Source organism: Pholcus phalangioides, unplaced genomic scaffold, assembly GCF_987345545.1.
Source record: "Pholcus phalangioides strain wild (caught in Gottingen) unplaced genomic scaffold, Ppha-v1.0 ptg000007l_1, whole genome shotgun sequence".
Classification (NCBI taxonomy): domain Eukaryota; kingdom Metazoa; phylum Arthropoda; class Arachnida; order Araneae; family Pholcidae; genus Pholcus; species Pholcus phalangioides.
Window position 1 is genome coordinate 10,446,125 of NW_028301600.1, and position 16,258 is coordinate 10,462,382.

The window sequence follows — 16,258 nt, forward strand, 5'->3', positions numbered from 1 at the left end:
ATTCGGCTCTTAGGAGGGGTGATCGCCTCCATCGCCCTTCCCCCTGATCCCCGTTCCCTACAATCCGGACATGCCAATCGACGACTTTCATTTGTTTATAAATGTTTCGTCACAGTATTTTGTAGCACAGGGTCGAGCAGCTATAGAATTAATTCAGAATTCAGTCTCTTCCCTAAAGCTCAAGTCAAGCACCCAATCTGCCTAAAACACTTCAGACACGACCCGGATTATCACATACTATTTCATAAATTCCGATGTTATATTTAATTTAAACCGAATGAGTAAATAAGTTTCATTTTAAAATAAAAGGCATGCTTTCACGGTCGGAATTTATAACAGTATACACACTTCTCGGCCTGTTATGCTGTGTTCGAAGCTTTTTATTAGCAGATGATTTCGCGGATTTAGCAGCGGATTTCGTCCACGTGATGTCCACCGCAGTAGTGGACAAAAAATTTGCTGATAAAAGGCATCGCTCGAACACGCGATACTCATATAAGTTTCTATTTCGATCAAATGCTAGTTAACAGCGGTCGATTTTGTTCTGTTTTACCAAGACCATTTTGCATGAGAGGTTGACTTATTAAGGTGCAAGATAACTTGATTGACCATAATAACTCGTATTTTGTTTTAATATTTCGGACTTATAATAGTTGTGTAAAAGTTAAATTGAAATATTGAATTGTTTAAGATGACTCGCACTATCAAAAACAAAAGCAAACTTTTTGATTATTTTAAGTCTTATTACTATGGAATGAGGGTTGGAAAGCTTTTATTTCGATATTGTTGGTTCACATTTTGCAATACAGTCGAATTCTGTTATAACGAACTCCAAGAGACCAGAGAAATCACTTCGTTATAACAAAATTTCGTTACAAATGAATTCCAGGTTTTTGCATTATTCCTATGTTAACTTATCTGAGAGATTAGAAAAGTGTTCGTTAAAACGAGATTTTTGCTATAACGGTATTTTCGTTAGAACGGGATTCGGCTGTATTTGCGATATAACTATAACTTTTTTTTTTATTTACGGCTAATGTGTATGTTACGTATTTGTCTCGATGAGATATGGTCACTATATCATCTCCGAATTCTTCCAAATGATACTGAAAATGAGACCACATTTGTTTTTTATCCTCATATTGTTTTTAATTCTAATTTTTTTCTAATAATGAGTTTGGTTATCTTCTTAATAAAAACAGAAATTTCTCACCGCATTCTTAAATCCCATTTTCATATCATTGATTGTTTTTGTGCACCGAGAAAAAACTTGCGGTATTTCTTGATATTCAATAGGCTTTTGAATCTTAATCATAAAATATTTCCCTACAAATTTGAAGCTTGTGGTTTGGGAAACACAATACGTTTGACCATTTTTAAATTTTATCTGCGCTATAGAATATCAACTGCTAGGTGTGCTTCGTCTATTATTAATTCCACACAAAAAGTGTTCCCCGAAGCCAGAGCCACCCTTACTAGACGTCTGGACCGGGAAAAAATAGTGAGGTCGGGGCAGGGCCGTCTTAAGAGCATCATGGGCCCTCGGGCCAAGTGGTTTTTCTGAGGCTCTACCTGGTAAATCCTAGAAAATTTCAACCAATCTCATTTTTGTGAGGCCCCTGTTCTCTTGAGACTCCCGGGCCGTGCCCGGGTGGACCCATGCGTTAAGACGGCACTGGGTCGAGGGCGTCTCTTAGCAACTTCGGTGCCTCAAAAATGTTTAGAATCCTTTTTGTCCGGATTTTATACGTTTTACGAGGGTGGAAAATCGGCATCCAAAGATTGCATAATATTATTAAAAAATATACAGGAATGGGGAAAATACCCATGCAAAATAAATTTAAACAAACAATTAGGCATAATTTAATGCAAAAATTAATGAGGATTTCGAATTGATGAAAATTCAGAACTGAAGATAACTTTATATTATAACCTAAGAAAGTTTTTTAAAAATAAAAAAAAATTAGAATTGGTGAATTAAAAATAAGAAAAAGTAATTGAAAAATAATTCTAGAGCAATATGAAAATTTAGATTTAATCGCAGAATTAATTTAAGAATTGGTGAAAGCCTTCTATAATTTGGGGCGTCCTGTTTGGTTTGGAGGACTGGGTTTCTGGCCCACAACGAGAAACAAGAACGCTTTTAATGATGCTCTTCCGAAAATTCAAAAGATGGGTTTTATGCAAATAACGTCTAAACTAACGCACATATTTACACTAAAACCAAGCTCATGGATCTTCTCTGTCACCGAAAATTCAATCTAACATGAATCCAATTTTTATCATGGGGGAGGGGGGCGTTGTCAATTTATGGGCCCTCCCCAGTGATTTTGAACGGAAAAAGAGTAAACTCAGAACCCCTCTTGGTCTAGCACCCGGGGCATGGCCCCCACATAATGGAGCAGGGCCATTCCGACTTTTCACGGGCCCTTCTATAGTTGATTTATAGCGTGAAAAAGCAAAAAAGTGACGAGAATTGTCCCGGGCCTGTCAGCCCCGCCCTTGTGAGGGCCATGATCCGGGGTACCAAACTCCCTGCCCTTCCCTAGTTACGGCCGGCCCTGGGACCCATGATAATATATCTTCGAATGCCATACAGAATAGAGAAAATATGATTATACAGTTTCGTTATTTTTGAGATAGATGGCAGCAGTTCGAGTGGCAATTCATATTCGATAGTTGAATATCTGGTTTGCTATGCGTCCCGTATATAGTTAATATGTCAAGTGTTTCAGGAAAATCGTAGTGATCCAAAAAAAATTTTTTTTTCTTGGCACTTGTTAGTCATTAATTTAATTTTTTAGTAATCGAAATGAAATTTTGAATCACACCGGCAATTAAAAGTATATTATCTTTCATGTAATAGTTGAATAATTACTTTAGATTTGATACCATGTGAAATCTGCGAAACATTTCGTTTGCCTGAAGAAAATTTTATTTTGCCACCCTTAAATGTTATATAACGCAATGTTTCTCAACCGGGGTTCCGCATAATCCCAAGAATACCCCGAGATATCAATATGGCAAACAATTTTGGTCAATAGTCTACAAAGTAATTTTAGTGTAGTTCAGAGGCATAGGCGGAGATAGACTTGGAAGTCTGGGGGGGGGGCCACGGTCATTATTACTTGGGGGGGGGGCACGATGATGATGATGCCAATTCATCTATACATATATGCATTAGATAAGTCGACTTCACCTTTGATGCTGTCAAAGGGGGCCCCCCCCGTTCTCCCCGTATCTCCGCCCATGTTCAGAGGGTTTCCAACAATTATCGCGGAACCCTTGTTGGCAACGGGACTGTGTTCCACGGAACCCATAGCTTTCACACCGATGCTTACGTTGCCAACGGTATTCAGACAGAACTTATATTTATACAAAAATTGCCACGTTTTTAAGACAAATTTGTCTTCAAAACGTGGCAATTTTTGTATAAATTAAAACCAGGCAAAGTTTCTCATTTTTGTGATAAAGAACTTATATTATTGATTTAAATTTTTATGTTATAAATTTATTGACTAAGGGCTGATAAAAAATGATGTCTCAAGACCAGGCCCGCCCTCAACAGACGCGGGGCCTGGTACGAAAACGATATCGGTGCCAGGTTCATCTTAACAATTTCAGGGCACCAAAAAATGTTAAGCATCCCCTTTGCCTCAATTTTCTATATTTTACGGGGTGGGGGTGAAAGGCATTCATTATTTCAGAATATGCAGGAATGCTGAGAAATATCCGTACAAAAAATTTTAAACGCACCGTTAAATATAAATTAACATAAAAACTAATGAAAATTTAGCACTGAAGGTAATTTTTAACTAATGAGAAAAAAATTTCCGAAACTAATGAAAATTTTAAACTTTATGAATTATAAATAGTTGAAGAAAAATAATCCCAGCACCAATAGAAATTCAGAATTAATGAAAGAAATAATTTCCGAATTGATTCAAATTCAAATTTAACGGAAGAAAAAATTCCAGTTTTTTTTTATCAACATTCAAATTTTTTGATGAAGATACAAAATTGACTAGAGAAAAAATTCCAGATTGGATGGAAAAATCCAGAATTGATAAAAATACATAATGAACGCGGGAGAAATAATTCCAGAATTGATGAAAGTCTCCAATAATTTACCGTGACTGCGGGCCCAACAAAGCGCGGAGCCCGGTGCAACCGCATCTGTCGCACATCCCTAAGGGAGGCTCTGCTCACGACCCATTCCAGGATTTAGAGGTGAATACGGAACCCCCTTTGTGGTGACGAAACTGTTCCAAATACCCTGAACAAACACACATATCATAAATATTAAAATAATAACATCATTTAAATGACACTCAGTAGATCAGAACAAAAAAAAATTAATTGAAAACTATTGCTATTATATATATTTTTTGGCAAAATAATCCAACTATGCGTCTTTGTAATCAATTTTATAAGCAATGACATATTTTCTAGATGAAATGTTAAGTTTGGCAATTGCTCCTGACTCGACTGTAGAAATGTTTAATAATTTTCATTTTTATAGGAATTGTCATTGTATTTCAGCAGGTAAGAATAACTCTTAAACATATATGATAATATTGCAATTGAACTGCCATATTTTAACGTGTATAAAGAACCACTTTTTGCCAAAAATTGCGTCCCAAAAATAGGAGTTTCTTATACATGGATAGTATCACAGGTATATCTTTTCAACTTTTTTACAAATTTTAAGCCCAAAAAATCAGAGGGTTTCTTATACACATTAAAATACGGCATTTTGTTAAATATTAATTAAAAAGCCGTTCTATATTTCAATGTGATTTGTCTGCTATACACCCCAATCAATATAAATACAAAGTATCTAAAAATTATCCATTTAACTACATTAATTTTACAATTTTTCGAATAATTTTACTTGCTCCGTATCATTGTTGTGTGTTGAAAAATTTCTTCTAAATTATTGTAAATTAAACGAGATCGAACTTATCTAAAGAGTTCTTCAATTCGGAGAAATTAGATCTTGTGGAGACTAATTCAGTGGTACCTTACTGCTACCGATATGACTTCCAGTTTGAGTAGCAGGTAATCGAAATTATTTTACACTATATATGAGGAAGAATGAAGAGATGAAGATAGATAGGCTGACCATATTTCATCGATAAAAATGCGGGAAATCGAATCCTCAAAACAAGAAAATACGAGATAACGCCAATAATAATCACTAAAAAAAGCGATAACGCATGGGAAAAATTGCTGAAAACTTGCCATGAGCGAGAAATGGAGCACTAATGCAAATCGCAAAGAATTAAAATGCTTTTCACAGAAAAAAAAGAAGAATAAAAACGTTGAGCATGACAAATATTCGAGAATATATATATTGACAGTCATAACTATCGTAATGTAATTTATGATTAACAAAAATTATCTTCGTTCATGATTTCCATATCAAGTTCATATAAATTATGAAATTTTTTTTTCATTGATTCTGAATTTTCATTAAATGTTAAATTATTTTTTCCATTGATTCTTAACTTTCATTGTGAATATGAAAGTATTTCTTTCAATTACGTAATTTTTTAAATCAATTCCGAATTTTCATTAGTTCTCAGATTATTTCGTTCATTAACTCAAAAATTTCTTTGGTTCTAAATTTTCAACAATTCGAAATTTCCCTTAGATTTTGTGTTTTAATATCTTAGGTTTAATTTAATTGCATGTTTGTATTTTTGTATGGATTTATCAGCATTCCTCTATATTCCGTAATAGTGCGGGATTTTCAAGATGCCAATTCTCCATCCCATACAACATATAAAATCATGGCTAAAGGGTGTCCCCCAAAGTATTTTTGACGCTCATGGCCCCGTTTCTGGTAAAGTCGTTGCTGTAGAGAACACGAAAATTCTTTTTTACGCGTAATGAAAATAAATACATCTCAAATATACAATGGATGAAAAGGTCGTTTCATGAAGTTATTTATCTCATTCTATTGGACCAGTAGATAGACAGGTAAAGGCTTTGTTTGGAGACACACTTATGTCGTCCGAAGAGGATGTCACTCTCCGCTATTACTAAGAAGGTTTCGACAGATGGTTGATGCGAAGACCAGAAAAGGAAACTCAACTGGCCTTGCGGGGAATCGAACCCACGTCCCCTCACTTGCCGGGTGAGCGCACTAGACTACAAAGCCAACGAATCCTCTTTCCTTAGAGCTCGTGTGCGCTGAACGGGGCCGTACATGGACAGTCAGACTTAACTCGGGCCAAAGCTCACAATTTCCGACACTGCCACCAGATACACTTATGTTGTCCCACTTTGTTTTCTTTGTTTTACGTGAATACGTCTATTTCGTATTCACTCTGTCTCCAATCAGGTCTTGAGAAATTTTCCGCAATTTAACCAGCCAGTTGCGGAAGTTTATAATTTCGATAATAGCAGAAGACTTCTCCAATATTATGATTTTTTGCATCACGCGTGTGATCGATAGTTCTTTGTCTATTACAGCGTATGGATTACCGGTGGACTTGTCTCTACAAGAGCTATTTGCCGAATCACATTTAGATAGATGGTGAAATACTTGAATGTTTTTGGCTATCCGTTGGCACTTTTGCTTATTTCTGTTTGCTGTTGTCAGTGAAATGCTCCGATATGGATGAGATATGGTGGATTTCATTTTTTGCAGTAAAAAATAAATCTGAAAAATCCTGCGTACGCTACTGTTTGGGAAACCTTGGTCTAGACAAGACTCGCCTGTCTTCATGTCACTCGGTTTTCTGTTTCCTACGTCATCTTGGTTGAAAAATTTGAACGAACTGAATTATTTCTTCACAAAAAAATTGAAAATTAAAAGGAAATAAAGATTTGCTGACATTTATGTTTTTAATGAATTTTTTGAGTAACAAAAATGCACACTCAAAAACCTTTTGAAAATTCCAAAAAATGAATGATCGGGTTTAAAAAGGCAAAAAGGAGCTTCGTTATAGAAATTTATACCTTTTTTTTTTAGATGCATGTATATACAGTCCCGTAATAAACTCCAAGGGATTTACATTTACCAAATTCTCTCATATTTATGTGCATGTCTTACTCCCTGAAACTGAAGAACTGACATAACTTAAGCCTTTCCGCTGTCAACGTAGAAATCACAAAATCTTTTTAAAATGATATGTATTTTTTGATGAGGTAGATTTTCTTCCGATTTTCAGCAAGTGAAAACTATGGGGTATAGAAAAAGTGTTCCATTGAGAAATAAACTTTACAAAATATCTGGGTTCGTCAATTCTAATTGAAATAACAGGCTTTTGAGGAGGCGAGATACCTTATCATTGTCGTTTAAACTGTTAAGAGCTACTCTTGTTGGCACACAAGTCTTGAGCTATGCAAACACCAAACATGGGCCCCCGCTTTGTCGCTTTGTCCCTTGTGGGATATAAGCAGGTTACCTTGCGGCTGGGCCATGCTAGAAAGAAAGAAAAAGTCCCGCCAGCCACCAAGACCACGTGCCGAACGCCGGCCGGCATAGCGCCACCGGACCTCCGACCCACGTAAAGGACTACAAACACTAACACCAAACATGGCTCCCGCTCCGCTCTGAAGCAGATTACCTAGCGGCTGGGCCATGCTGGAAAAACTCTCTTGATGTCCGGGCCCGGCAGGCATCCCCGGCCCTTAAGCCACAAGACCCAACCCCGCCGGGGCCCCCATCGTCTCCGATTCGTGACAATCACACCCCCAAAGTCCCCTGAAACCCTCGCCGGCCGCCAAGGAGTCCGGGCGGATTGCCCGCAAGAGACCAACGAAAACATCCCGAGCCATCCGCTTTCATCAACTCTGTCCCCGACCATCAGCCGATCTGCAACATCAACTCCTCTCATCTTGTCCGCTGTTGGAAGGGTTTTTTCATAGGCCCGAATCTGAAAATATAACATGAAAAAAAAAACAGGATACGTGTAAAAATTCAGGTTCAATGAATTATAAAGGTGTAAGTGGAAATTATCCATATTGGCCAATTGCTGGTATATAAGCCCCGTTCACATGTACAATAAAACATCCCGGGAAGTTCCCGGTAACGGGGATTTTCGCTACAAACCGTTCACATGACGTTAAGTTTATGCCGGTAATCCCACCTCTTCTTTCCGGAAGTCGTCACTGGTTACGTAGGTTGAACGGAAGTGATTGATTCAAGATGGTTGACGAAGGAGCTTATAGCAGTTTTCGCGGCGCAAAGGATTATGGGAGAGAAGGTCGGTGTCGACCTCCAATCCACCCCAAGAAAGATGGGCTTTTTTTGATGAGCTTCTCTCCCACCTTTTTCTTCCCTACGAGGGGAAAAAGTTGTCATGCCGGTAATTATCACCAAAGCGACCCCCAAACTTGCACATGTGAACGGGGCTTAAGTCTTGAGCTATGAAGAAAGACTTGATTTCCTGAATATGTATACTCTGGAGGAACGCAGGTGTCAAAGGGATATGATCCAAGTGTTCAAAATTTTCAACGGGATGGATAAGATGGACCATGAGATATTAATACATCGTCAATCAACTGCTTCGACAAGGACACACCAGTATCGTTTAGTAAGGGACAACTCCAGGTTGTGGTGTGGCAGCAAATTTTTCTCTAATAGGGTTGTTAATAAATAGAATAGCTTACCTCCGGGGGTCATGAATTCTATCACAATCAACACGTTTAAAAAACAAGTACGATAAACATAGTGGGATAAATCGATTAGCTATCTATACTTAAAATAAGGCAACCATAATCTTTTTATGAGCAGTGCATTATATGGTATTAATTATAAGTTTTTCTTTCGTGATATATGCTTCTCATATTGGATTGTTTCTATATTTTGGCAAAATTTGACATCCATTTTCTTATTTGTACTTTTTTTCAGCCACTTCTTTGAGCAATTTGCCTGTTGTGGCCTTTGTATTTGTATTTTATTTCTATTTAAAACTCCAGTTTATTTATGTACGCATGAAATACTTTGTTTCAAGGTCATGCCGATAGAATGTTGAATAATATGTTGAGCTGTTTTGATCGGAAACTTTGTTATGTAATACACCTACAATTCAATGGTTCTTTAGCGGGACAAGACTTGTTTTCAAATACATTTCCTAGAAAAGAAATCACAGACAAGCATCCGAGATTACAAGAACGAGATGGTAGGAAAAAAAGAAACGGTGGTATTGTTGGCGTTGTTGGTGCCATTAAAAAAGTATGTTAGCCAGTAAGTGGATGTTTCGACGATTTCATATCGTCTCTTTCATGGTATTTCTCTATCGCTCGGAACATGATGGGGAAATAAAAACGAGCCAAAAAAAGAAGCAGGGTGGAGAAATAAGAAAGGATCACACATTTCTGTTCGAATGACCGTCTCTGGATTGGCAGAAATCAACGACCTGCTTCGCTTTTTCCTTATACATTCACTCCCTATACTGTATACTTATATCCAGAGTAAGCAACATTTTTATTTGATTTTTTTTTTCTCTTCTCCCCTTGCCATCACGCTCTCGTTTATTTCTGAGATTTTCCGAGTTTTCACCAAAAAGACTCGACTTTCCAAGCATTATCTCGGTCATTAGGGGCTCAGGAAGTGATTCGACGACCGGTACCGACTAAAGCGGGGCGCGGACTAACTTCAGTGGCGATAGCCACTAGTAAACTGATAACCGCAGCTTTGGCGCTCTCCAGAAAACCACGGTTTTTCCTAACGTGTCGAAGTTACTCGTGGCCGGGGGCGAATCCCAGGTCACGCTCATAACGCTAGACTATTGATCGGCCTAATCAGCCGGAAGCCTTCACTCCGTCAGAGCCTCTGTTGGAGACGAGAAAAAAGCCAAAGAAAACATGACGCCGAAATCTCTAAACTGCCTTCCAGATGCTTTCCGGTTAAGGCGCTCCTGAAACGTTTTACCTTGGGCAAACACTACGATTGCGGTTACGGCTTACCTACTACCTGCAGTAGTAGTGCATTTCATTTCTGCTTTTAACGTTCTTCTCCTTGTTATAACTCCAACAGGAGCGAAATGGATCTTTTCTAAACGCATTCTTAGCCAATCTTTGTATTCTTATTGGACACATAGTCGTATTTATTACTTCGAATGTTTTGTTTTTTGTTGTCTTATATGTACAGTAAGAGTCTGTTATAACGAGAATCTCGCTATAGCGAGTGATCTGCAAATGGTTGTCAAATAGTTAATGTTAAAGATACAAACCTATTCAGTTATAGCGAGTTGAAAATTATGAAGATTTCGCTATAACGTGAAAAGAATGGTCCAAAATGTCTCTAGTTTTTACCTTCTCTCTCTCTTAAAGAATTGAACACAGGGCTAGAACTAAAGGGGGGAGGGCGGGGGGACAACTTCCCCGGTCGGCAAAATTTAGGGGACGGAAATTTTAGGTGGAAACAAAGAAAACCATCATCAAATTGTCGAATTTTGAAGTTGCGGAGGGGGGGGGGGGTGCAAAACGTGACCGGGATATCCCAGAGATAAACTTTATAATTTTTCTAACACTATAAATTTACTTCAATATAAATTTAATAAGCAGAAAAATCCACACTTCTAGATGGTGGAATGGGGCTGGTTAAGACAGAGAGTGGAGGCATAAGAAGATAATGTGGTCAAGTGCCGCGGGAAAAAAAGTTATGATAAATAGGTCTGGAGGAGGGGTACGCAACATTTTTCAGACTGCGGCCAGATATGCCCGATGGCTACCGTGTGCAAGCTATATACTGGTGTGCTTATTGTGCTGTGGGAATAGATGCTTTTTACAAGCATCATTTGCAAGCCTATCAACGTACTAGAAAACCCTTAAAGTAATATCAATGCTTTCTGCACATTACTACAGTTATGTGCACTATTATTCAACTCGCCATTCATATAGAAATACCCATTATATTTCAGACAATAGTTTCACAACACATCGCAAGCGGGGAATTGAGATCTCAGTCCAACCTCATCTAACTGGAATCGAAAGCTCTTTCTTCAGCTATCCCGGTACTGGGCCGCGAGAATATATTAATTACCTTTTCATTCCTCAAAGCATTTCCAGACGAATAACTAATTGGTTTATTTCACAACTACGGAAAATATTATTCGAATTTTTCAGTCTAAAAATCATACAAGTATAAAGATGAAAAGCCTAAGTCTCATTTTTGTGAGGCCCCTTTTTTCTTGACGCCCCTGCCCGGGTGGGAGCATGCCTTAAGACGGCACTGGTAAAAACCTCTAGCAGTCCTACTATAACGATGGAGTATGTATTCACCTGTTGTCAGAAATGTATTTTACATATGCGTGGCAATTGTCAGTGACTAGTCAGTGAAGCATCTGCATGTATACCGAAAATATTGTGTTTTGAATCGTTTATCAAGGTGCACATAACTAGGGGTGTTGATATACAAATAAATGCTACTACAAATACAAGGACACAACAGGCAAAATGCCCAACGAGGTGGCTGAGAAAAAGATGCCCATAACAAGTATGGATGTCATATATTACTTATATCATATATACTACTCAACATATATATGATAAAGAATACTGTTTTATTTGCAAAAACACAGTGAATTACGTTAAGAAAGTATTCGTTTCGACTTTTTTCCAGTGTCATATTTTTCATTTTTGTTCAAATGATAGGTTCACAAATCTAAATTTTTGTTAAAAAATAGAGAAAATTTTTTAAATTTTGGAGTAGAAAAATCGCGTGCTCAAGGTTTCGACATTTATTAAGTTACACAATTTAACATAAGCCTCTATCGTGGATATACCGAAACGAGTGTTTCGGCCAAAATTGAACAATTTTCTGCTTTTTAGCTGACTTTTATGGTCAGTTACAATATACACAATTTTTTTTATATCATTACCTTCTTTCTAAGATTAAATACAAAATTTGATTGTAAAATATATTTTACACTTAATAATTAAAAAATTGTTAATCAATAAGTGTTGCGTCGACGTCAGCAAAAATAAATTTAATTGCCCACTGTGAATGAAAACTTCGTATTTCGAAAGCTTCGTATTACGAAAACTGAAATTATTTTATAAAATTGAATATTAAAACGTTTCGATTGATTTGCGATCAATTGCATTTTCTAATGAGGCAGAGGCGCCGAAATGAGAAAACATTGGGGGGGGGGGGCTGGAAGTTTCCATTTGTCCCGTATATACGGGCTCAAGCCCTTATGCAGGAGAGGTAGTGGTGCGTTGCATTGTATATTCATTAATTATTGGGGCTCAGCCCCCTTGTAAAATTTATTGGGACGCTCAAACAGCCTCAGTACCCAGGTTCCGGCACCTATGCAATGAGGATGTTCACTGCAGTTGCTGATGAAACGCTTCGTTTATGTTTTTACTTCTGCACTTTATTAATACCGTACCAAAAAGGAAAAAAATTGTTACATCAGAGTCCGTAAGATAATAATGAATTTAATTCATTAAAATAATTTTAATTAATTAAAATGGTTCAAATTAGTTATCAATTAATTAATAAACTTAATAGCTTAAATTAATAAATTAATTAAAAGTGTTTAATTAATTAACCAAATAAAGGGGTTTTAAATAATTAATCAAATAATTAGATCATAATTAAAAGGTAATTGGTTGTTTATCAATTATTATCTTATGAATGAGTAAACTATTCCAGACTGGGCCGTAGACTCGTAGAAATTTGTAGTTTTATACAGGGTGTCCTGTAAGTGCTAGCAGGCTTTTATCTCATCAATCATTCGTCGTAGAGGTGTGGTTTCAGTTTAAGAAATGCGCAACAGGAATTCAAAAGTTAACCTGTACCAAGAAGGATAACTTTCCACTTTTTTCCGAAACACACTTTTCAATGGTTTATGAATCCTTGGGATAAGCTCTCTCAGATTATGCAACCGGGATTATTCAAACGGGAATATTTTAGGTAGATACTACAATGTGAAGTTAGTCGTTTCTATCAAAAAGGAACATATCACCTTTTTCATACACTTCGGTATTTTTCATCCTCTTGATAATGGACATCCATGGGACCGAAATTTTTGTCCGCTAACGAAGAGTGTCGGTTAATGGACAGTAAGCTATATTGAGTTCCGTCGATGTAATTCAAAATTGTGTCTGTCAGTGGAGATGTCCGTTAATGGGAGTGTCCGTTATGGGAGGTTCCACTGTAGAATGATCGTGTTTCTTATGTTAATGACGAGAAGGCATTAAGGGTACCTTCCTGGGCTAGTGGCTAGTTAAAACCTTCAGGTGGCGAAGAAATTTCCACTTTTTCAGACTTGACCAGCTCAAATTTTAATCGAAGGGTAACATTTCAACTAATTTTCTTTCAAAACGGAACACTTCGAAAACTCAAATATTGATAGCAATTGCGTATAATTGATGTTGATCCCTTGAATGTTGATCAAGAAACATAGAATTTAGATATTCATCTACATTCTCCTATATGCTACCCCTGTTGGGCTATTTTATACTTTTGTAAAGCAAATGTTTTTACTTCTGCTGTAAATTTAACGAAACAAGGAAATGTTCCCTTTTGAAAATAAGCTCCTCATATATCATTAGTTAGAGAAAAAAAATTATATCTTCTATCTAAAATCTCTGCATTTAAGGCGTTATATCCATAAATAAGAAATGAATGGCGCATTTGTTTACAACTCCGTAATATGTTATCAAGCTGCAATACTAAAAATCGAACTTAATGCACGTAATCGCTTATTTATACAAAATATTAGGCTCTTTAAGGGAAAGTAACATAGACTACATAGACATCCGTCAAAATTGGGGTGAAAAACGGAAAAAGGAAACGGAAGCTACAAAAAAAAAAAAAAAAAAAAAGAAACCTCATACACTCAAGAGTTTATTCGGAAATTTATTTTATAATTACTAAAAAACAGAGTGATTTTTTTGTACCATTTTTTTTACACGAAAAAAATTAATCAATTTAGTATAAAAAAATATGCTTTGAGGTAACAGTTATAGGAAGTTTTTTAGGGCTATTCGAGCAATTTGAAAAAAAAAAATTGATAGTTTTTTTTTTTGTCTCCGGTGAAAAAAAAAAAATTCAAATTTTTTCTAAGTTGGTGTTGGAAGTGTACGTCCGGTGTCGGAGAAACTCAAAAAATAACGGATGTTCTGCTGGGTAATGGCTTATATGGAAAAACAACGCTAAGAGTTTTTTTCAGTCTTATCGTTTTTTTTTTAGAATGGGAGAAAATTTTTCCATAATATTGAATAACCATGGCCGGTTATTGAACTGTCCATCAATTTATTTGATCACGTAGCCTTCGTTGAAATATTTAAAAAAATAATTAAATTTATTGCTGTGTGTGAATATACAGGGTGATTCCGAATCCACCGCCCAGGATATGTCGCATTCTCTATTCTAGGCTTTTTTGAGATTTTACTATTTTTTTGATGTATTATGTGGATTGCGGCACTAAGCTCTATAACATACATGATCAACCCATGACCCACGGGGCAACTATGGTTCGGGTCATCTTATGTGTCCCGCGAACTAAAAATTAATCTTGTAAAAATGAACTAAGTGGCACATAAACAAATCTTAAGAAACCTGTGGCACATTTTCAGATCACTGAAGTGACCTGCGACGCTGTTCCAGATCACTCAAGCGACCCACGATATATTTATGGATCACTTGAATGACCCGTAGCATATTGTATTTACCTGCGATCAGGTTCCAGAGCATTTAAGTGGTCAGAGACACAGTTTCAGATAACTGAAGTAGACCATGGCACATTTCCAGATCACTTAAGTGACCTGCGGCACTGTCCCAGGTCAATTAATTAAATGTCCCGCGACCCGTTTTCAAAACTGTGTAGGACAGAAGTGGTCTACACTCTCTTAAGGCTACTACACACTACGGTTCGGCGGCTGCGGTTGATCTTATCAACAACAACGAAATTTTGTGTCGAACACACCCTACTGTTAGCAACCGGGGTTTTTTTTTAATGTCACGTGACATAGCGGGATTGGTTGGCTAAATTATTTTTCGCCAAGCAGAAATTGGCTACGATTAGCTTGCGTATTCGTGCTTATAAATTGCATTACAGTAAAACGCCTCTTAACGGACCCTCCGATGCGGTCCCCCCTCCCTCTTTTACTGCCAAATAATAATTTCCAGTTGTATAATAAAAGTATGTATTTCAAACCCGTGATTAACGATCACCCCTCTTTTACGGATGAATTTTTTTCGTCCCGTCGGTGTCCGCAGAGATTTTACTGTATATAATAATCAAAATGTTCAGGTAATGAGATTATTTAATTTTTTGATACAATATATGGCGTTTGAAATTATTTCGGAGTTGAAGAAAGACTTAGCATATAAGTTAACCCATTTTTGACCGTTCTTACAATTCGTGACCAAATCACACAATTTGTTTATATATGTTGACTGGCTATTCAAATAACATGTTTTTGAAGTTTCAAGTTCAGCTACTGTTTCAGATTGGCGTACTAATAACAAAACCTGTCTGAAGTTGGACACTTACGGTTCCATTGCAATTAAGACGTTCGGTATTGTCGACATTCTGTGTTGTAGGATTATGACGGTACCTTTCAAAGTTGTCCCATATAGGAGATGTCCGAGTTGACAGGTTCCACGGAATTTGTTTTAGATTTCACAAAGTACTTTTTTTTAACGCCCATAGGCCCCCAAGGACGTACATAGAAGGCTAGGTTGATTGTCCTCAAATGGAAGTACAGTATTTGAATTTTAAATGTATTTTCCCAACAGATCAATTGCCCTTAAGATAGATTTTTTTTTCTTATAATTCTTAGAAATCCGGATAAGAGCAAACGAATAGAGAAACGGTTACCGTCCTACACCCGTTTAAAACACCTAGGCAGGGCTTCTTGAAACTTTCGCCACTCACGGCTTTTTTGGCCTTGTCATCTTTAGGTTGAGCACCCTTGCTCTATCACAAAATTTATTATCTTGACATGTAGTATCACAGCTCTTGAGGCCGCTTCATTAACATCATGAGCCCCCCTTTACTTTTCCGAAAGTACCTACAACTTACATACTTACTCTTAAATATCATGGAATTGGATCTCATTACTTAAAGCCCCATACGTACCTGATGCCGTGGCCCGGTGGGATCATGCATCAAGACTTCTCTGCTCTTCTTATTTTTTCGGTAGAGTTCAGGAACAATCTTTGTATAAATGAAATTTACCCTACAAGAAAATCCAAAATTTATCAATTGATTAATTAATTTTATTCATAGCATGAGAAAATAATTGTAGTTTCTATTAATAAAACTTTATATCTTTTTTGCAC

The 16,258-nt window shown here is 36.9% G+C and overlaps 1 protein-coding gene across 1 annotated transcript in view; it reads right to left on the reverse strand.

The window, feature by feature from the left end:
- Positions 1-16,258, reverse strand: part of jhamt (juvenile hormone acid methyltransferase) — a 77,066-nt gene that overhangs the window by 27,086 nt on the left and 33,722 nt on the right. The window contains exon 2 of the mRNA XM_089232638.1: positions 16,056-16,155. The gene's annotated coding sequence lies outside the window, so the exon portion shown is untranslated. The remainder of the gene's footprint in view (positions 1-16,055; positions 16,156-16,258) is intronic.